This window comes from Vipera berus, assembly GCF_964194415.1.
Source record: "Vipera berus genome assembly, chromosome: 3".
Taxonomy (NCBI): domain Eukaryota; kingdom Metazoa; phylum Chordata; class Lepidosauria; order Squamata; family Viperidae; genus Vipera; species Vipera berus.
This window is the reverse complement of record NC_138204.1, coordinates 5,172,493-5,194,580: the sequence shown is the minus strand read 5'-3', so window position 1 is coordinate 5,194,580 and position 22,088 is coordinate 5,172,493. Positions and strand designations below refer to the sequence as shown.

The 22,088-nt window shown below is 42.3% G+C and overlaps 1 protein-coding gene across 1 annotated transcript in view; it reads left to right on the top strand.

Annotated features, from left to right (window-relative positions):
• The window catches only part of ZBTB46 (zinc finger and BTB domain containing 46), a 67,998-nt gene that overhangs the window by 36,279 nt on the left and 9,631 nt on the right, over positions 1–22,088 (top strand). The gene's annotated exons all lie outside the window — the stretch shown is intronic.

The following is a 22,088-nucleotide window of genomic DNA, read 5'->3' as shown; positions in this document are numbered from 1 at the left end:
GTCAGAGTTTGATTACTTTTTTTTCTTATGGAGCCACTAGACTATTCTAAGGATTCATAAAGTAAATCCATTAAATAATATAGCTCATGGTTTGCCATTGGTGCTTTGCTCCTCACGTTGTTAGCCACAGAATACATCCCTGAGTGGCCTTATCGTTTTCCCAACTTTTCTCTCTTTAAAATAGCTGGAACCTTGTAGCTTTCAAAATGAACCTTGATTTAATAACCATGGTTTTGCAGATTTATTTTTTAAAAGCTCTGCATCCAAGTTTCATCCAAATTCTAAGCACTAGTGGAATTTTGCTACAATGGTGGACAAAGTTTGTTGCTTGGCATCAGTCTGGTAAATTATTGCTCTTCCCCCTTGAAGCGGGTATTCACGTATTATCAGTAAATAAAGCTTGGAAAATGGGTATCTTTAGGACTGTCTACTTAAAACAGATCCGTCCAGTGAGACCCTTCTGGGATAAGTTGCTTGTTGTCCCCCATTTTCATGAGCTGAGGTTGGCTGGAGCCAGAAAAAGCTGTTGTTTCATCATGGCTCCCATACGCTTGAACAACTTTCCTTCAGAAGCTTAGATGTCCCTTTCGGTGTCCCTTTCAGACAGAAGCTTAGATGTCCCTTTCAGACATTCCAGAATGTAGTGAAAAAATATTCTTCTGGAAGGCTTTGAAGATTAAGTGTTATTGGAACCAAGTTTTGGCTTCTTTCTTACTTATTAATCTTGTGCTGTGGTATGAATGTGTCATATGATAATGGAATAGAACAGAACAGACATAGACTAGACTAGACTAGACTAGACTAGACTAGACTAGACTAGAATAGAATAGAATAGACTAGACTAGAATAGAATAGACTAGACGAATATAATAGAATAGAATAGAATAGAATAGAATAGAATAGAATAGAATAGAATAGAATAGAATAGAATAGAATAGAATAGAATAGAATAGAATAGAATAGAATAGAATAGAATAGAATAGAATAGAATAAACAGATTGTAGAACAGAATAGAATAGAAATAGAGTAGAGCAGAGCGGAATGGAATGGAATGGAATGGAATATAGAAAATGAAATTAGAATAGAATGGAATGGAATGGAAAGGATGGAATGGAATAGAATAGAATAGAATAGAATAGAATAGAATAGAATAGAATAGAATAGAATAGAATAGAATAGAATAGAATAGAATAGAATAGAATAAACAGATTGTAGAACAGAATAGAATAGAAATAGAGTAGAGCAGAGCAGAATGGAATGGAATGGAATATAGAAAATGAAATTAGAATAGAATGGAATGGAATGGAATAGAATAGAATAGAATAGAATAGAATAGAATAGAATAGAATAGAATAGAATAGAATAGAATAGAATAGAATAGAATAGAATAGAATAGAATAGAATAGAGCTGGAAGGGACCTTGGAGGTCTTCTAGTCCAGCCCCCTGCTCAAGCAGGAAAACCTATACCATCTCAGACAGGTGATTGTCCAGTCTCTTCTTCCAAATTTCTAGTGATGGAGCCCCCACAGTTTCTGGGGGCTAATAAATAATAACCTTGTGGTTTATTTGTTATAATTTGTTTTCTTTGACCTGCTGATGAAGTGATTTGGGTTTTATTTTATTGTAATCTGCCTAAGTTGGTGATGATTTAAGCATTTTAATTACTTAATTATTTTTAACTACACAGCAAAAAGCATGGCCTTCCACTCTTTTCCATGTTTATTCCTTGATCAAAACCAATTCTCACAAAAACAAAATAGTAAGCAACATATTCCAGCAAACTAATAAATGGAGAGACTAAGCTTTACTTTCCTGAAGTAAAAAGTGAAATGCCCATTTTTGATAACTGCAGCAATTAATTACTATTTGAGACATAAAATCGTGCTTTTTGAGTCAGCCTATCGGAGAAACAGGGACGCGGTGGCTCAGTGGGTTAGGACTCTGAGCTTGTCGATCAGAAGGTTGGCAGTTTGGCGGGTCGAATCCCGAGTGCCGCGTAACAGAGTGAGCGCCTGTTACTCGTCCCAGCTTCTGCCAACCTAGCAGTTCAAAAGCACGTAAAAATGCAAGTAGAAAAATAGGGACCACTATGGTGGGAAGGTAACAGCGTTCCGTGCGCCTTTGGCGTCTAGTCATGCCGGCCACATGACCACGGAGACGTCCTCGGACAAGCGCTGGCTCTTCGGCTTTGAAACGGAGATGAGCACCGGCCCCTAGAGTCGGAAACGGCTAGCACGCATGTGCGGGGGAATCTTTACCTTTACCTTTAGCGGAGAAAAGGCTCAGCTGAGCAGCATCAGAATCCAGTCACACTTGAAGCCTGTAACCTGGATCCCATGCCAGTTGTTCTTTTGCCCAGTGTATTGAATTGGAGATGGTGTTTTCGTCTGAGAGATGATCTGTGCTAGGAACTTCAGTAAGGGATGGAGTAGGGCAGAGTTTATTCCTGTTACTTCCTTTGCAATTTTCAGTAAGTTTTAGTACCATTGATAATGATCTCTTTTGGAAGCAACGGACAGAATTGAGCCTTAGAATATTTTCCCACAGGGACTTTAGCCCTTTCTGTTCTGATCAATTTAAAATGTCTTTTTTGTTTAACATGATGGAATCTGAGTTCAGGTTTTGGGTAGGGTTTCTACTTCATACCTAAATGGGACATTTAAGACAGCTAATTTAGAGGTTAGTGTTGAAGCACCATAGATGTTCTGATGTCCTCAAGCTCTGCTATATCTTCTCGTGTACTGTAATATTAATAATGGACTGGGTTATATTGATAATAGATGATGGTGTTGATCAATAGAAACTCTGTCTTAGAATTTGGGATTCAGCTCTTCTGGAAGGATTGTGTGTGCTCCCACTGAAAAAAATCAATTTCATAGCTTGAAGAGCGCTCTGATTATGTTCGGCCTTGAATTTCACATGTCATAGGCAGCAAGGAGAACTTTGCACAGCTGAAGTTTGTCTACTAGCTAAACTTAGCATACAAGCCTATACTTGGCAACGGTTAAGCCTGAGTTGACTGCATCATGTTGAGACCACAGTGAAGCACTTTACGTTGGGCAACTGTTGAAGAACACCTAGAACAGGGGTCACCAACTTGCAGCTCTTGGACCATATGCAACTTCTAGATAATTTTATGAATGACTACTTAATTAGCCAGCAAGAGTGTGTGTTGGGGGGGGTTATCTAAGCAGTTCAATTTGGTTTGTTAATTTTGTTTAGAAATGCAGAGAATGAGAAAAGACTTTCATTTTCCCTCATCCTGGGTGTGTGGGGAGGGTGTGTGTGTGTGCACGTGTGTGTGTGTGTGTGTGTGTGTGTGTGTGTGTGTGTGTGTGTGTGTGTGGTCCCTTGCCAATAAGACAACTAGTCATCTTTAGTTTTTCTTACTCTTGGAAACACAAGGTACATCTGTAATCTTGTGCACTCCTGCTCCTGTGGGGTCGTTGTGGAATATCTTAATTGTTTTATCATCCTTAGGGAGGTCTTGAAAAAGTGAACAGGATATTTACCGTAAATGCGCTCCAAGTCTTCAGATACGAGGGCAGCTAGAGTCAGAAAAGACCTATTGGTTCCTGGAATGCAGTTTTTTCTTTCTTTAAACTTTACATAAATAACCATCCCAGAAGAATTACCGTACCGTAGTTATTTTTTAGAAAGGACAGGTAATAATACTTTTGTAACTGTCAGTGTGTGTGGGGGGGGGGAAAAAACCCTATTTGGAAATGAGTGTTTTTCTCCCTGGGTGAAAAATAAAGTAATACCCTGGAAATATATTTCTCCTCTAACAAAAGACCTTCCTTAAAGTTTTGAGCATATGACCATGGGGATGCTGAAACAGTAATAAGTGGTTTCCCTTGCCTTTGATTATATGATATGCTTTGATATGGAGTATGATGAATGAGTCTTATTATTTGTGATCAGTGTTTCAAATATTTCTATGTCTGCTTATCCAGAGTCAAGCCATTCACAGCTTTGCATTTGCATTATTTGTTTCATTAGCCCATTATTTTAATGTAAAAATACACAGTAGGCAAATTTTCCACAATTAAATACTAAATATTTCTGTGCTTGCCTGTCTCTTTTGATATTTGAAACTTCTGAAATGCGGGAGACGAAGGAGATATACACTATAGCTTTAAAACCTATTAATTGTATCTCTGGTGTGTGTTTTTTACAAGAAGCTCGTCTGCCTAATTAACTTATATAACCTTATAATCTTCTTTCAGTTCCTCCGATTGGCTTTCTTTTTAAAAACTGCTCTACATATGAGTTATGTTCTGATGTCCAAGTACATTTTTATAGGAATAAGCATAGAGTTACGGTGATGTTACTTGTCTTGGAACATTTTTAATATAACTGTACACATTCAACAGCGTGACCATTTTAGTGGAAGAGATTGAAATCATTAGGTGTGGTTCCCCACAAATTTGAGATGCCTTTATATTCTCTATTTATTCTCTATATTACATAACTTAAACTGATAAGATCCGGGATAGTAAGATGAAAGTTTGCCCACTGCTCTTTACTTTTTGCTTTGGAAATTACCAAGTGTAGAACTGGTTTCTTCTTGGCATCCCTAATACTTGAACTACAAATTTGCATATTTGGTACACTTCATTTTTCTGTTCGTATCTTGCAATCAAGTCTTACATTTTGATCAGCCATATCATGCTGTGTTTTTCTTAATATGAAAATAACTATACTATAACAGGGGTCCCTAACCCCCAGGTCTGTGGACCGGTACTGGTCCGTGGCATGCCAGCAACCAGGCTGCACAAATAAGCAAAGCCCCATCCGCGGGATGCAGGCAGCACACAAAACCATGCGCCCTCGGGTCCGCGGAAAAACCTCTCTCCCCAGAACCGGTCCCTGGTGCCCAAAAGGTTGGGGTCCTCTGTACTATATTGTTTTAACAGTATTTTACAATAGGGTGCTATATGGTCCATTTCTTTCAACACCGACACTTAAGCTAGCAAACCATATTAAATTTCAGCATGATATATGATTAGATTATAGCTTAACACAGGGGATTGAGAAATGATTTTCCTTTCATGCTATTTTATCTTGAATGCCTTTTGCTTGCATGGCTTTCTATAGAATAGGTTGTTTACTATTAAACTGGAAAGAATACTGTGATTCTAATGAGTACTTATGCTTGGTTTATCTACATAAAAAAGAGCTATACTCTGCTTTATCTCGGTGCATGTTATTTTCTCCAGCAGTAGGAATATTTTATGCACCTCAGCCCATATAACTTAGGGGACATAGATACCATAAAATTTAAATTCGTGTAACATTTCGTCCTTCTCTCTTTTTTTTTTTTTTGATGAAATGGAAATTTTTCCTCTGGTATTTTAAACAAATCTTCATTCCTATTTGTTGAGATTCATATATATTTTCCTATGAAGTTCTATTGCATCAGATATCAGCACATATCCAACTTTGGATGATACTGGAACAGCTAAGCAGGGTCAGTTCAGTTACCTGGAGGAGAGACCACCAGGAAATCCCCAGAGTTTCAGTTTAGGTCAGTGCTGGCGAACCTTTTAGAGACCGAGTGCCCAAACTGCAACCCAAAACCCACTTATGTATCGTCAGATGCCAGGTGGGCATGGCCCATTGGGTGGTCATGGCTGCAGTGGTAACAGCAGACTGGGTGGGACTAAAAAGTTCAATCAATCAATTCCAACTTTGCGAGATCTTTTTTTCCCTGTGAGAAGTTGAAATTGATTGAACCATATATTTTTTTTGCACATGGCGGTGGAGGCCTAAAGCGAAAAGGTTTTATGAAACCCAGCTGAAGGCCTAGGACTGGGGTGATGGCACGCGTGCTCACAGAGAGGGCTCTTTGTGCCACCTGTGGCACATGTGCCATAGGTTCGCCACCACAGGTTTAGGTTGAGAAGTTAAAAAAAAACCCTCTCCTACAGGCATGCAGATGGCTTCTGTATTGTTGCCGAAAAACCAATCTTGTAAGACATCAGGTGTCAAGCTCAACCTTCCAAAAAGCATGCTGCATCTGTTGTACTTTTCCCCTCACAATTAACTGATTTTTGTGGCAAGAAAAAAAAAGGTAGGATCAAAGAATAGAAATGGACGGTTGTGTTATACTTGAAGACAATGACATACAAATCTCTTTGTAAAATTAACGATTGAAGCAGTTTGATTTTATAGGAAAATCCGTTTCTGGAAGCATCTGGAAGTCAGTATTTGATTGAGAGTGACTTGAAAAATCGTTGTTGTTGCATCTCCGTTTTTATTTCAAAATGTTTTGAGAAACCTTTTGGAAAACCGATACAGGCTTGGAAAAATATTTTGAATGCTTAACGTAATGCTGAAGAGAAATGATGACTGAATAACGTGCCAATATCAAAGGGATATCTGGAATTTGCTCTGGTCGCCTTGTCTCCTGGTTCCCCCTTCACTTTTGGGTGGGGAGATTATTTAAAATGACTCTCAGTCCTGGACTGTTTTGTCTCCTTCCTGCCTCTACTGACAGAAGATTAAGCTGCAGCAGTTCATTTTCCGATGGCTCTTCTCAACATTACAGCTTCTGATAACGTATCTTCAGAAACTCTTAACTGAGAGTGATATTTTCAAATCAGGTAAGATAATAATTTGACTATGGTTATGCATTGTAGGCCCAGGTGTTGTCAAATATTTGGGGGAGATTAGAATTAATTCTGAACCTGTGGCCTGATGTAGCGTACTGTTCTTTGTTAGATGGGGCCACGTCTCAGGATTATTAAAATACATTATCTTCTATTGCCAATACTATATCCCTGCTTTGCATCTTCTTGTAAAGGCTGACAAGAGTATCTTTGTAATGAATAGAGACATGGTGATTTAGACCTTCCGCTTGAAACAGTAGTGGATCTGCATTAAATATGTAGACCAGTTAGGCAGTTCAGTATTTAGTTTTCTGGAAATAAGCCTAATTGAATTCAATGGATTCAGGACTTGTGATACTGTAAGCATGAAAACACATGTTGTTTATTGCTTAGAAATACACTTTAGATTTTTATTAGTCACATTTGGAAGCCAGCCTTATAGCAGAGATATCATAAAGCACCACTAACCATTGTTTAGATCAGGGGTCTTCAAACTTGGCCCTTTTATGACTTGTAGACTTCAACTCCCAGAATTCCTCAGCCAGCTTTGCTGGCTGAGGAATTCTGGGAGTTGAAGTCCACAAGTCATAAAAGGGCCAAGTTTGAAGACCCCTGGTTTAGATAAACAGATGATCAAAATCTCCGAAACTATTTTAGGCTTGCTATTATTCAAAACACAAAGACATAAGACTACTTTCGGATACTGTAAACACGTAATTTAAAATTCTGTAAAATGTAGGTTAAAAGACTCGCATTTAATTTTTAGCTAAAGGTTTCATAATGTTCTCAGTATCCACTGTCCTGACTTTAATAATCTGCTGTTCCTATAGAGAACAATCTTTCACGTCAGATATACAGCATGAATAATTCATTCATTCATTCTCATTCTTTTCAATGGGATTATTGTTAGTTAGAGCCTCCCCGAGAAAGTAATAAAATAGGTATAGCTTTTGTTTGGAAATTTCAAAATTAATTATTCAAATCTGGGGGAAATTTTTTTCTGCCCAGGAACAGGACGTATAGTAATATTTTCGTGTATTAGGTTGAATAAAGCAGTTTGGCAAGAAATTCACCGACACTCTCTAAAAGCAGCAAGCGAGAAGGCAGAGAAAGTTTCACTTTCCCTTCTCACAGTGTAAGTCTTCTATAAATAGAATCAATACATTGGAGAAAGTGTTCCAAATCTCTTCTCAGCTAGGGACCATCCTGGGAACTCTTGAGCATTTAATTGCACGGAGTCCTGTTGGTTGTTTGAAGCTGAGCACGTCTGTGTCCATGCAGACCTGGGATGTATAAGATTGTTCCTTCTATTGCAGTCAATCAATCAGTCGCCCTCAGAAGATGGTCTGTAAGTGGCCAACTCTATTCCTCCAGAGCAGATTTTTGAGGACATGGTAAGATTATAGTAGGGAAGAGAAAATTACATTGCATGACCAAGAACCTATGGCAGACATGTCAAACACAAGGCCCGGGGGCCAGATCCGGCGCGCGAAGTGGTTTCATGTGGCCCGCAAAGCCATCCTGGAAACAGTGAGGGAACGGCCCCCACTGCCTTGGCCCTGGCCCAGAGACCCTCCTTCTGCCAGAGACCCTCAGATCTGTCCCACTCCTGCCCAGGCCCCCATAGGCACCCTTGATGCGAATGATGTAGAGCTGGCCACGCCCACCCAGTAGGCCATACGCACTCTGGCCACGCCCACCCAGTAGGCCACGCCCACCCTGGCCATACCCACCCGGCCCCCTGAGGGCAACCACAATGCTGATGCGGCCCTCAGTGAAATTGAGTTTGACACCCCTGACCTATGGGCTTTGTTTTAAATATCACCCTTTACCTCCCTAAACTAAGCTAGTTCACGGAATTAAAAGGTGAAAGCACTCACGGCCAGAGAACTAAGGTAGCATTTTGAACCCCCTTTGACAAATGACAGGATGTAAATGGGTATAAATCAATACATTTTCCAGTTAGCCAAAATGCATAATGAAGTAATTAAGACAACTGTTGCTCTGCTACTTTTTAAATAGGGAAATGTTAAGGTTGCTTTACTCATAGCCTCAAAAAGCGCATTGGTATGAGTCTACAGTCTGTCTAAGCGTTAAATATAATATCGAATGGTCCGGTTTCTGAACTATTCACTTGGAACAAAGATAATTTTAAGAAGAATACAACTGATCAAAAATATGGTTGTTCAGTGACTTGTTCTTGGAATTTGGATGTCCAGGAAAAGGTTGCTTGGCTTTTTGGGATAAAAATGATATTGTGGAGAGGATTTATTAAATATTTATGAAGCTACAGCTACTGTAGATTCAGTACCAAATTATTTCTGAAATAGACATTATTTGTATCCTTCCTTGGTGCTGCAGGATGTGAAAGAATCAAAGCAAATACAAGTCCTTTCTGACTGTTCATGAATTTAATGTGTGCTTTCCCATTTCAGATCACTTCGGATAGATTTCTAGGATTGCGGCCTTTTAGATGGCTTTCCCACAGGTAAATGAAAAGAGTCAAGTTTACTCATTTATGATTCTAAGTATAAAGATTAAAATTTAATGTTGTATTTATTCCTGTTTTTAGATATGAATAACTGCACAATCTGAAGACACGGACTTGGACCGTGAAGATTTGTTTTTGAGTTTTTCAGGACCCAGGAGACTGTGCTGTACGTCCAGCAGGAAAAATTTAAAATGTTTGACAACACGAAAGGAACATTTCCGAGAGCATACTTTCTCTATTATTATCCCTCTTGATACGACTGACTATTCAAGGCTAAAGCTGGCTGATTCCTCTGAGCACATGTCTCCTTGTCACCTTGCCCGCTTCCAGTGTTGCAAGCTTCACACTAAAGTCAAACTTGGATCGGCATGAAAAAAACAATCCACTTCAATTGGAAGAAGATGCAGTGCTCTCCCTGCCTCAAATTATTTCAAGACAAAACAGACTTAAATTGGTATCTTATGTCTGTACACTCCAGCTAACGTCTTTTTTTTGTGGGAGGGGCTTTGGTACTCAGAAGACCCTGACTACTCATAAGAAGAGTTGCTATCTAATTTCCACACAGCCATCTGAAGAACCTCTACAGAACATTGATCAAAATCAGGGACATGATATTAAGCAAGAAAACTCTAGGGGTGGCATGGAATTCAGCTGTTCAGATCTTGAATACCTAATGCTTCAGCTGGTTCTCCATTTAACAACCATTCATTGGCTCCCATTACAGTGAAAAAAGTTGACTTGCAAATGGTCCTCGCACTCGCAACTCTTGCAGCCACCCCACTGTCAAATGATCAAAATTTGGGCGCTTGGCGACTAACATGTATTTACAGTGGCTTCAACATTCCGGGGTGATGTGATCCCCATTTGTGGCCTTCCCAACCAGCTTCTGACTAGCAAAGTTAGTGGGGGAAACCAAATTCACTTAACAACCGCATGTTTTCACTGCTCTCATTCGCTTAACAACTGTGACAAAAAAGAGTCATAACCTTTTGTGTGCCTCAGTTAACTGCCTTGCTTAACAAAGAAAATTCTGCTTCCAATTTGGTCGTAGGTTGAGGACTTACCTCTATTCAGTTTGGCTGTACTATGATATAAGTGTTTCTAATATAAAGTAAATCCTGATTCACATCAGGTACAGAAAGGGATTGTGTACTTTTACCGTTTCTAAATTCTATGACCAAGGTGCATAAATATTCAGTTTGAAAGTTTTAATATTTTAAAGATTTGGTGTGCCTAATTTCTAGACAAAACGTTTAAAATATTTTTGCCTTTTTTACAGTTGCTTTAAATTATCTATAATGCATTTCAACGCTATATGACAGGGGTGTCAAACTCAATTTCATTGAGGGCCACATCAGCATTGCGGTTGCCCTCAGGAGGGCGGGTGGGTATGGCCAGGGTGGGCGTGGTCTACTGGGTGGGCGTGGCCAGCTCTACATCGTTGGCATCAAGGGTGCCTATGGGGGCCTGGGCAGGAGTGGGGCAGATCTGGGGGTCTCTGGTAGGAGGAGGGTCTCTGGGCCAGGGCCAAGGCAGTGGAGGCCGTTCCCTCACTGTTTCCAGGATGGCTTCGCGGGCCGCGTGAAACCACTTCGCGGGCTGGATCCGGCCCCCCGGGCCTTGTGTTTGACATGTCTGCTATATGATATCGGCACTTTACAATCGTAGTATAATTCTGCCTTAATAGCAGTATATTAGTTAGAAATACATCGGCACTGATTCTTCAACAGAGTAAAAATACACTGACCATATTTTATCTTCGTTGGAACATTATATATTGGTACGTTTATTGTAAATATATTTTTCTCCTCCAGGCCTCGTATACGTTCTGTGTCGGTTGACGTAGGCCTACAAAATTCTGCTGGCCTTTTAAGAGAAGTTAGGAAGGAAACAGTCCATCCACCTATTTTTTTTTTCATATGTATCATTTCTACACATTGGTTCTATTACAAACACACAGTCCTATGTACTAAGTTCGACATAATTCAAGCCCATACAAGAACACAAAGGCAAACCCTGAATTGTGCTGCCCTTTATTCTTTTTGCAAAAAAAAAAAAGTGAACAACTTGTTGTATACGTAAAGCAAGGGGATACATACAAGGTAGCCGGATGCTATTTGTGAGAAAAAGCAAATGCTGATTTCTGAAAAATAATTTGGTACCTCAGGTCCTCGCCTACATTGTGAAATACAGCTCCCTTCAAAACTGCCAACTCAATGCGCTCGCAAGCCCATCTGCAAAACCGTCGCCTGTAAGTGTGATTTGCAGAATGAAAGGCCTGGCTTCCAGGTCAAATTGAACTTCATCCGCTTCAAGGCAAGATCAATACTTTTAACGCTTAAGTCGAAGAGTTAAGCTCCCAACTGAAAAAAAAGAATGGAAAACACATTGTGAACGAGGCATTGTACTGGCCAAGGGTCACTAAAGAGGTTGCTTGGATAATTCTAGGCAGCTTTTTTTTTTAAATGAATTCATTCACACAAAGGACATTTGGACAGTGGATTATCATGGTACACTGGGTGACTTCTCTGGTAGTAAATGGACTAGTGAAGAAATTGTGTTGTCTATGTCATCCAAACTGTTGGTGGGCTTTTCTTTTTTCCCCTTATATACTTGTAAGTTTGTTTGGGAAAGGACTTTTGTGCAAGAATGAATAAAATAGAATAGAATAGAATAGAATAGAATAGAATAGAATAGAATAGAATAGAATAGAATAGAATAGAATAGAATAGAATAGAATAGAAGATGGAAGGGACCTTGGAGGTCTTCTAGTCCAGCCTCCCGCTCAAGCAGGAGGACCTGTACTGTCTCAGACAGGTGAATGTCTAGTCTTTTCTTAAAAATCTCCAGGGATGGAGCGCCCATGATTTCTGGTGGCAAGCTGTTCCCCTGGTTGATTGTCCTCACTGTCAGGAAGTTTCTCCTTAATTCCAGGTTGCTTCTCTCTTTGATCAGCTTCTAACCATTGTTTCTCGTCCTTCCGTCTGGTGCTTTGGTGAACAACATGACCCCCCTCTTCTTTGTGGCAGCCCCTCAGATATTGGAACGCTGCTATCATGTCTCCCCTATTTCTTCTTTCCTTAGACTGGCCAAACCCATGTTCTGCAGCTGTTGTTTGTACGTTTTGTTCTCCAGGACTTTGATCATCTTCGTTGCTCTTCTCTGGATTTTTTCCAGACTCTCAGCCTCTTTTTTGCGATATGGTGACCAAAACTGGCTGCAGTATTCCAGGTGCGGTCTTCTGAGTGTCACTTGAAGTAATAATTCCTCTCTTTTTTGTAGTATGTCATTTCATCCTGAGATAAGTGATTAGTAAACACAAGTAAATTTTGTAAAGCTTATAAAGAAATGAATCTGTGCAATTAATACACTAATGCTTTAGTCTAGACTTGGTGGTTTTATATCTCCATCCACTTGAGATGGTATCTTATATCATGTCAGTTCATGTATGATGAGCTAACTTTGCTGTGCTTCAGCGTGCTTGGACAGGAACTGTTTCGGACCTGTAGAAGCAGGACAGTCAGCATCTAGCCATCATTGGCTGAAAACCTAAAAGGCTAAACAAGGTCAGACCTGGTTATCCCTTGAAAGGGACACCATTAGCATATTCTAGAGGTAGGAAAACATTTTTTTAAAAAAAATCCCTAGAAAGCAAGAAAATTACATAGATGTGTCCATGATGTTACCAAGAGTCGACACTTGAGTGGGAGACTTTATCAAGACACAGAAGAAAGCAATTCTTGAGGCTTGGTATTCGTAACTATTTCCTTCCTATCAATCATTTGGGAGAAACAGAAGTGGGGGTCCACTCGGTGGAAATCAGTGGAACAACTTGCCTCCAGAAGCTGTGAATGCTCCAACACTGGAAGTTTTTAAGACTGGACAGCCATTAGTCTGAAATGGTATAGGGTTTCCTGCCTGAGCAGAGGGTTGGACTAGAAGACCTCCAAGGTGCCTTCCAACTATTATTATTATTAACTCCCTAAGACCTAGTCCCCTCATGTTTTGCATGTTTTCTAGTCAGTTGTGGATAATCCAATCTCAGCAATTCCTTTTTACATGTACATATACATACATAAAAGGGACGCGGTGGCTCAATGGGTTAGGACGCTGAGCTTGTCGATCAGAAGGTCGGCAGTTTGGCGGGTCGAATCCTGAGTGCCGCGTAGCGGAGTGAGCGCCTGTTACTCGTCCCAGCTTCTGCCAACCTAGCAGTTCAAAAGCACGTAAAAAGGCAAGTAGAAAAATAGGGACCACTCCGGTGGGAAGGTAACAGCGTTCCGTGCGCCCTTCGGGAGAAGGGCGGTATAAAAATCCAATAAATACAAATACAAATACAATACATGTATTCAGTGCTTTTTTTTGTCGTAGAACGCACCAGAGTTCCGGTACCTTTTTTCGACTTTTGAAAATTTAATGTTTGGTCCACGCGGACTTGAATCGCCCTGTCAAGAGTAGCAGGTCGGCGTCAAAATCATTGAAACGGTGCATGCCGGCTGCTTGTGTGTCGAGTCCGATGCATGCGTGCTTCCTCCGCGCTGCTGGTTGTGATGGCGCTGCTGGGCTTGTGATTGGTCGTGTGATTGCGCGCTGAGTGCTTACAGCGGGCGGCGACCGTTATCTTTCATTACGACTGACGTGTGTGGGGGGGTGTACGGTGATTGACTACGTGCGAAAGGTAAATCATTTTTTTATTTTAAAAAATCGTTGGCGAATTGAAAATCTTTAAAAAAAATTTAGTGTAAAAGGGTGACCCCAAATTTAAACATGGAAAAAAAATTACTAATTAACTTCTCAACCACCGGTCCACGAATCATAAAAGAGCCAAGGTTGCCTACCCCTGTGCATGCTGGCTCTGATCATTCCAGAGCCATCTTCACTTCAATTTCACTTCTCGGGAAACCTAATCTTAGAAGTTTCTTAACACCAATCAAAAATTGGTCGGTTTCGCTTTTCCAAACATGCAGGCAGGTCTTGATTAAGAAAAGCTCATTTAGTGACCCTTCAAAGTTACCATGGCGTTGAAAAAAAGTGATGGACGTTTTTCACTTAAAGACCATTGCAGCCTCCCCGTGGTCGCATGATCAAAATTCAGACGCTTGGCAACTGACTCATATTGATGACAGTTTCGTTGGGCTGGAGTCACATGATTCCCCTTTTGCTACCTAACAGGCAGAGTCAAGGGGGGGGTGTAGCCAGATTCATTTAATAACCGTGTTACTAACTTAACAACTGCATTGATTCATTTAACAACTGGGACAGGAAAGGTCGTAAAACGGGGCAAAATACACTTAACAAGTGTCTCGCTTAGCAACAGAAATCTTGGGGTCGGTTGTGGTCGTAAGTTGAGGACCGCCTGTACTTTCCTCTAACAGCATCTCTAAACAAGCTATCTTGAAACACGTTTAACTTGGCTTTGTACGCAGGCAGAGGAGGCACAGGAGACACCAATCATAGAAACAGTTAAGGACGTTTCAGGGACCAAATATTAGTAGAATAATTTGGAACGTATCTTTTATATGGCTTGATTAAGATAGTTTTCCGATATATTGGCTACAGTATCCGGAAATTCTGTCCTGTTGTATTTTCATAAATACTCAAATCTGGGAATTCTTCACACAGCGGTTGATACGAGAGATTTCAAATGATCTTTGACAGCCCGTTGTCTTCTTAAGTAGAGACTTGCAGATAAACTATTTTTTTATTATTATTTATACAGAGTATACTGAATTGAACTGCGGTTGGGGGGGGGAACCCAAGCCTTGGTGGAGCAGTGGGCTAATGCCTACTTAAGTAACACCAGCTGCCTGCAATTAGTGCAGGTTCGAGTCCCACCAGGCTCAAGGTTGACTCAGCCTTCCATCCTTCCGAGGTAGGTAAAATGAGGACCCAGATTGTTGGGGGCAATTAAGCTGACTTTGTAATAATGCCGCTTGGAGTTTGTGTGAAAGCCCTAACAAGCAGGCATTATTACATAGAATGAAGGCTACTGCTAAGCTTGTAAGCCGCCCTGAGTCTTCGGAGAAGGGCGGGATATAAATGGAATTAAAATAAAATTAAAAATAAAAATAAAATCCCATCCCCACCCCACCCCCCCGGCATCTTATGTGAAAACGGGTAGAAATTATTCTCAACCTTTGCCTTCCAAACAGCAAATCTTTAGTCGGTGGCTCTCTTTTATGGACTAGCGAAATGCTTGCCGTGAGCGTGCAAACAAATATATTGTTGGGTTTTTTTCCCCTCTCTCTCCTTCCAATTAACACAGCCAGCCTGCAATTTTACAGTCTGGCGACTGCTAAATAATTTATTGTGCTCTTTGACAATCGGTGGGTGGGGAAAGCAGAAAACACAGCAAGACCGGCAGAGATCAGCAGATTAGATTTGATACTCTGGGGAAACTCTTATTTTATTTTATTTTTTTTAAAGCTGAGGAGAATACGGCAGATCGCTTGCTGAGGCCAGAAGCTAATGGCTCCCTGTGACACGCTCCCGTGCGTGTCCCATCGCTAAAGTCAAATCCCCCAAGGTTGGGCTTATGCAAAATGTTCCCAGCAGGTTGGTTCCACTTGGTTTCCACTTCAGTGGCAGCTGATTGTGCCAGCAAGGCTTGCTTCCAGGAGTGTGTAGCGTTGCAACTTTGTTCGTTGACAAGGTAATCGTTACGAGGCCGTGAGCCAATTCCAAGCACTTCCAGAGGTCACCTGGACAAAGAACAGCAGGAAGGGAGGTCTTCTAATCCAGGGGGTCCCCAACCTCTGGGCCGTCGGCTCACTACCGGGCTGTGAGCTATTCAGAAATGCAGTCCCGTGAGTGGCTGGCTGGAACGCACACAGCTCAACTTGCAAAAGCCGTGGGCCGCGCGGGCCGTCATGTGTGTGCCGGCCCACCACTCATGCAAGTCAAGTGGCCCAGTTCCCCCCTCGCCCCTCTTCCCTCAGCCAGTTTGCCAAGCCATAAAGGTTGGGGACCACTGTTCTAATCCAACCTCATGGTCAGGCAGGAAACCCTATAGGACCTTTAAAGGTGAATAAATATGGGGCTATTGGTTCTCTCTAAGCCCGATCGCTTGCTAGCAGATGTAGATAACATAATTGGTATCAGTGAGTCTAGGGTTAGCTGCCTGCTTATATGCAGTAGATTGCGGTGCCAGTTTTGGTGGGGGTGTAGTTTCCTCCTTGGTGTAAGAATTGATCCAAGAATTGTTTTCTGCCCGATTGTTTGTCTGGCATCGATCCCTGCTTATCTGAATGTTGGCTTCTTTTTTTTTTTTTATTGAAAAGTTTTAACATACAATTTTTCTTTAAGACCCCCCCTCCCCCTCCCTTCACCCTCCCCCCCTACCTCTCCCCCCTCCCCCCCTCCCCCCCCCCGACTTCCCAGAGCTAAATACAAGGTATATATAAAAAAAACCAATCATAAACAATCATATACTAACAACTATAAGCTCTAAAATCCATCACTCTCTAGCTTATATAGGATAAAACAAACCTTAGTAATATTAAATATATATATAAAAAAAAACTAAAAGAAAAAAAAAGAAGAAAAAAGAAAGAAGACTTATTCAAATGCTACATAAAACTTCTTAACCCTATACTTATTCTGGATAAACTCAATCCATTTTCTCCATTCCATAATATAGCGTTCTTGCGAGTGATCTTTCAAATAGGCCGAAATCTTCGCCATCTCTGCCAGGTCGGAAACCTTTAAAGTCCACTCTTCTATAGACGGCAATTCCTCTTTCTTCCAATACTGACCTATCAAGAGTCTTGCTGCCGTAATTAAATTCAACATCAACTTAGTGTCCACAACTGTAGCATCTGTAATTATTCCCAACAAAAAAAGTTGCGGACAAAACTTTATCCTCTGTTTAAAAATCTTCTGCATGTTCCACCAAACTTTTATCCAAAAGGCCTTAACCTTTTTACATGTCCACCATATATGAAAATATGTTGCATCTTCATCACCGCACCTCCAACATTTAGGCTGATAATTCGGATACATACTTGCGAGCTTTTTAGGATCTAAATGCCATCTATAAAACATTTTGTAAAAGTTTTCTCTTAGATTTTGAGCTTGTGTAAATTTTACGTTCCTCACCCAAATCTTTTCCCACGTGTCCATTGTAATAACTTCCTGGATGTTTTGGGCCCATTTTATCATACAATCCTTAACAAGTTCTGTTTCTGAATCAATCTCTATCAATGCAAGGTATATCCGTTTAATATGTGCCGGTCCCTGGTTTCTAATTTGCTTTATCAAATTTTCATCAGTCATTGTAAAACCATTTTTCTGATCTTCTTTCCACCTGGCCCGTAACTGAGTATATTGGAACCAGTTTTGAACAACCTTCTCTTCTCGCAACTGAATGTTGGCTTCTGTGGAGAGGATATGTTGTAGTCTTTTTGTTTCCTTCCTAGGTTTGCTACTGTCTCTTTTTAATGGTGTGTAAATGTGGTTTGTCTCTGTGTGTCTGTTGATGGCTGATTTGTCTGAAAGCCCAACCTCCAGGAACTCCCTAGTGTTTTTGGATTTGGTTTGATTCAAGATGCTAATAGTTTCCCAGTTGAAACCGTGTTGTCAGATTGTGTTTTCATCACGTCTTCGGACAAGAGTTTGGGCTGGTCTGCCAATCTTCTGCCTGTCAGTTCTACATAGTGACTGTTACAGTCCTTGCATTGTATGTTGCAGATGACCCCTGGTTTTTTCTTCTTGGGCTACTTGGGTCTCTTGGTTTGCTTAACATGTATCGGAGGGCTTTTGTTGGTCAGTGTGCTATAGTGATGCAGTGTCTGTTATATGTTTCCGAGTTGCTTTTGATGCATGGGACTGTTATTCTTTTCATTTTTTGTGCTATAGGAGATCAGGTATTTGATGGGATTCAAATACCTGAACAACCGGTTCTCTTATTGGATGGAGGCCTGGGCCTCCGAAGCCTAGAACAGACTTTCTGGAAGTGGCATCCATGCACTTCTGGTGGACTGTTCTAGGCCTAGAGCGGACTTCCGGAAGTGGCATCCACGCACTTCCGGTGGGCCATTCTAGGCCTGAGAGGCTTCCTCCAGGCCTCCGAGGCCTAGACTGGACTTCCAGAAACAGTGTCCATTCAGCTGGTTCTCCGAACTCAGTAAAAAATTTAGCTAACAATTCTGCCGAACCGGTGCTAACTGGTTGAATCCCACCACTGAGATCAGTCCTTAATTCTAGATTGTTCATCTAGTATTCTAGCTCAGGGCTTTTCAACCAGTGGTACAGGTACCACCTGTGGTACATTGGCACCTGGCAGGTGGTACGCGACCATCCTAGAAAAGTGGTAGCGGGGGAGGGGAATGAGCTGAACCGGTGGCAGCACCGCACAAGCCTGAGCAAGAGACGGCTGGAGCTGCAGGGCTGCCAGGGCTCAGCGTAAGCACCAGGATCAGCGCCAGGATCCAGCTGGAGCTCGGCGCTGATCCTGGCACATCTGCTGAGCCCAGAAGAAGCGCCGATCAGCTGGAATGTTGCAGCATCTCCAGGGTCTTGTGATTTACATTCAGATGCTTGGCAACTGATTCATATTGATGACGGTCACAGTGTCCCAGGGTCATGTGAAGTTACCAAAACCTGCTGCAACCACCCAGCAGACGGGGGGGGGAATAAAAACCAAACACCCCCCCACCCACCCCGCTGCCAATCCTCAACAGAAATGCTCACAACAATGAAAACCTCGGACAGGAGGAAGAGCGCCGCCGGGCGGGCAGGCAGGTGTCTTCCTCGGCTGTGGCTTGGGCATTTTTTTCAGTGCCACTGTACCTGAACAGTCACTAAGGACTACCTGTACTTCATCACTTTTTTCCCCTTTTTTGTCATCAAATTTCTGACACCTTTGCTAGGCGACTGGTGGTCCTCGGATGTTGCCGTATCCTAAAAGTGGTACAATGGGTGAAAAGGTTGAAAAGCCCTGTTCTATCCGTCTCACAGTTGTGAGGGTACTTTGGAATTCATGGCGGAAGCCAGGCTCAGGAGAACCTTCACGTAATTGCATTTCCTGTGCCAATTGTGGTCGTTCCTGTATCGGGGGGAAAAAAAACCTCACGCAGGGTCAGCATTCATGCTCTCGTGGGGTCTCAACTGGGCTGCCGCAATTTTATTCACCATCCCGGTAGCGATCTGCGTAATTGTGGAGAGACTGAAGTTTGCCCCTGTAATGCTGTTACTTGGGGAGCTGCGCTGGCTGCTACTTGCCTTCCAGATACAATTCAAGCTTCTGATTATCGTCTTTAAAGCCTTTCATGGTTCTGCACCTGGATACTTATGAAACCACTGCCTGACCAGTGAGATTAGGAAGACAGCACCTGTTCTGTACCAGCCTGCTACCGGCCCTGCAGAAAAAGCAGGGACAACCCCTTTACAAACGGCAAGAGGCTGGAATTAAGCCTGCCAAATTTATTAACATAAAACAGAGCAAAACAAGACACCAACCATGAAACAGGAGCTATTCAAGCGGTTGCCTTCAGCAAACCAGCCCTCCTACACATTCCCCTTTTATACAGTTCAGGGCGTGGCTTCTCTCTGCCTCCTTCTGAGGTGCCCCATTGCCTTCCTCTGTTTACTCCTGATTGACTGCCTCCTGCGTCGGGCGTCCTTGAACAGGGCCAGCTGTGGGTCATCTTCATCCATGCTGTCAGGCTCACACAGCTGGGTCTCCGTCGTGACCAGGTGGGAGGGGCCCGGCTGAGGGCTCTGCGGAGCCTCAAGGCCATCATCAGCAAGCTCTTCAACACCCCCCTCCTCCTCCACTGAGTCGTCTGACTCAACTGCCGAACCCACAAGCTGACCCTGAATCACAACAGCACCTCTTAAAGATACTCTGTAGTAGGTGTTGGAAATGTCAGCGAACATAGGACAGAGGGATAAGCCTTCCCCGTGATGCCCCTCTTCCTGGGGAACGACCCTGCCTGTCATTGTATTGGGCTTCCAGAGGGCTAAAAGGATCGATCATTTGGAAGGCTTTAAGGTGGGCGGGCTCTTCCAACTTGGCCCTTGGATGACTTGTGGACTTCAGCTTCCAGAATCCCTCAGCCAGGCCCGTCAATTCTGGGAGTTGAAGTCCACAAGTCATCCAAGGGCCAAGTTGGAAGAGCCCCCTGCTTTAAGGAAATGTGGAAATTGAGACTTCCTCCAAGCTATGGTCTTCCCAGTTACAATGTATGGCTGCGAAAGTTGGACCGTAAAAAAGGCCGAGCGCCAAAGAATGGAGGCCTTTGAACTATGGTGCTGGAGAAGACTCCTGCGAGTCCCTTGGACTGCCAGGCGATCAAACTGGTCAGTCCTAGAGGAGATCCACCCTGACTGCTCTTTAGAAGGCCAGATCCTGAAGCTGAAACTCAAATACTTTGGCCACCTAATGAGAAGGAAGGACTCACTGGAGAAGAGCCTCATGCTGGGAAAGATGGAGGGCAAGAGAAGAAGGGGACGACAGAGAACGAGGTGGCTGGATGGAGTCATTGAAGCAGGAGGCGTGAGCTTAAATGGACTCCAGAAGACGGCAGAGAACAGGAAGGCCTGGAGGAACATTGTCCATGGGGTCACGATGGGTCGGACACGACTTCGCAACAACCACCAGGCATAGCGGCCTCCTAAGGTGCAACATTTTTCACCCTGTGTTTGGACGGCCACTTGGAACCCACAGGAAGTTGCGGCACAGTAAAGGCCTGAATGAATATTTTCAGCAAGGAAGATTCGCTCGTTTTCCTTTTCACTTTGAAAAACCTGAAGGGTTTGAAATATTCTGTGGGTTCTTCAAACCATTCTGGAGGAGTGTGTGGGGATGGATTAGGGCAAAAAAAGCATTGGTCTATTCATGAAACACATTTTCATGATGATGATGATGATGATGATGATGATGATGATAATAATAATAATAATAATAATAATAATAATAATAATAATAATAATAATAAAAAGTTGGAAGGGACCTTGAAGGTCATCTAGCCCAACCCCACGCTCAGGCAGAAAACCCTATACCATTTTGGACAAATGGCTGTCCAGTCTTTTCCTTAAAAACCTCCAGTGTTGGAGCATTCACCGCTTCTGGAGGCAGGTTGTTCCACTGGTTAATTGTTCTTCTAACTGTCAGGAAATTCCTCCTTAGTTCCAGGTTGCTTCTCTCCTTGATTAGTTTCCATCCGTTGCTTCTTGTCCATCTTTCAGGTGCTTTGGAGAATAGCTTGACTCCCTCTTCTTTGGGGCAGCCCCTGAGATACTGGAAGGCTGCTATCCTGTCCCCCCTGGTCCTTCTCTTCATTAAACTAGGCAGAACCAATTACTTCAACCGTTCCTTCTATGTTTTAGCCTCCAGTCCTCTGATCATCTTCGCTGCTCTTCTCTGCACTCTTTCCAGAGTCTCGGCATCTTTTTTATATCGTGGTGACCCAAACTGGATGCCGCATTTCAAGTGTGGCTTTATCAAAGCCTTGCAAAGGGGTATGAACACATTACAAGTCAACGGAGAAGCCAGATTCATTTTCCAGCTGGCCGCATGACTAACTTAACAACTGCAGTGATTCACTTAGCAACTGTGGCAAACAAAGTCGTAAAATGGGGCAAAACTCGCGTAATGGCTGTCTTGCTTAGCCACAGAAATTTGGAGTCAGTTGTGGTCGTAAGTCGAGGATCGCATGTACAAGTGTGAACTGTGGGGACAATTAAAAGTTTTCCAGGGGTAGCTAGCGCTTAGCTCGATGGTCTTCCCTGGCAGTCCAGGTGCCTCTAACCCGTAAATCATTCCTTAAGACAGAAATTTTTCTTGAGGCGTTTGAAGTTTCATGTTGCATTGCCAAATGGATCACTTTGTCAGGTTGGTGTTTTTTTTTTTTAAAAAAAAATCAATTTTATTGCTTAGCACTACTGTGCCTTGAAGGGCCGCTCTAAATGTATTTTAAGATGTAAACCTCTGAGAGTCGTTCCACATTTTAAAACAGACAGAATAAATACGTTTCTTTTC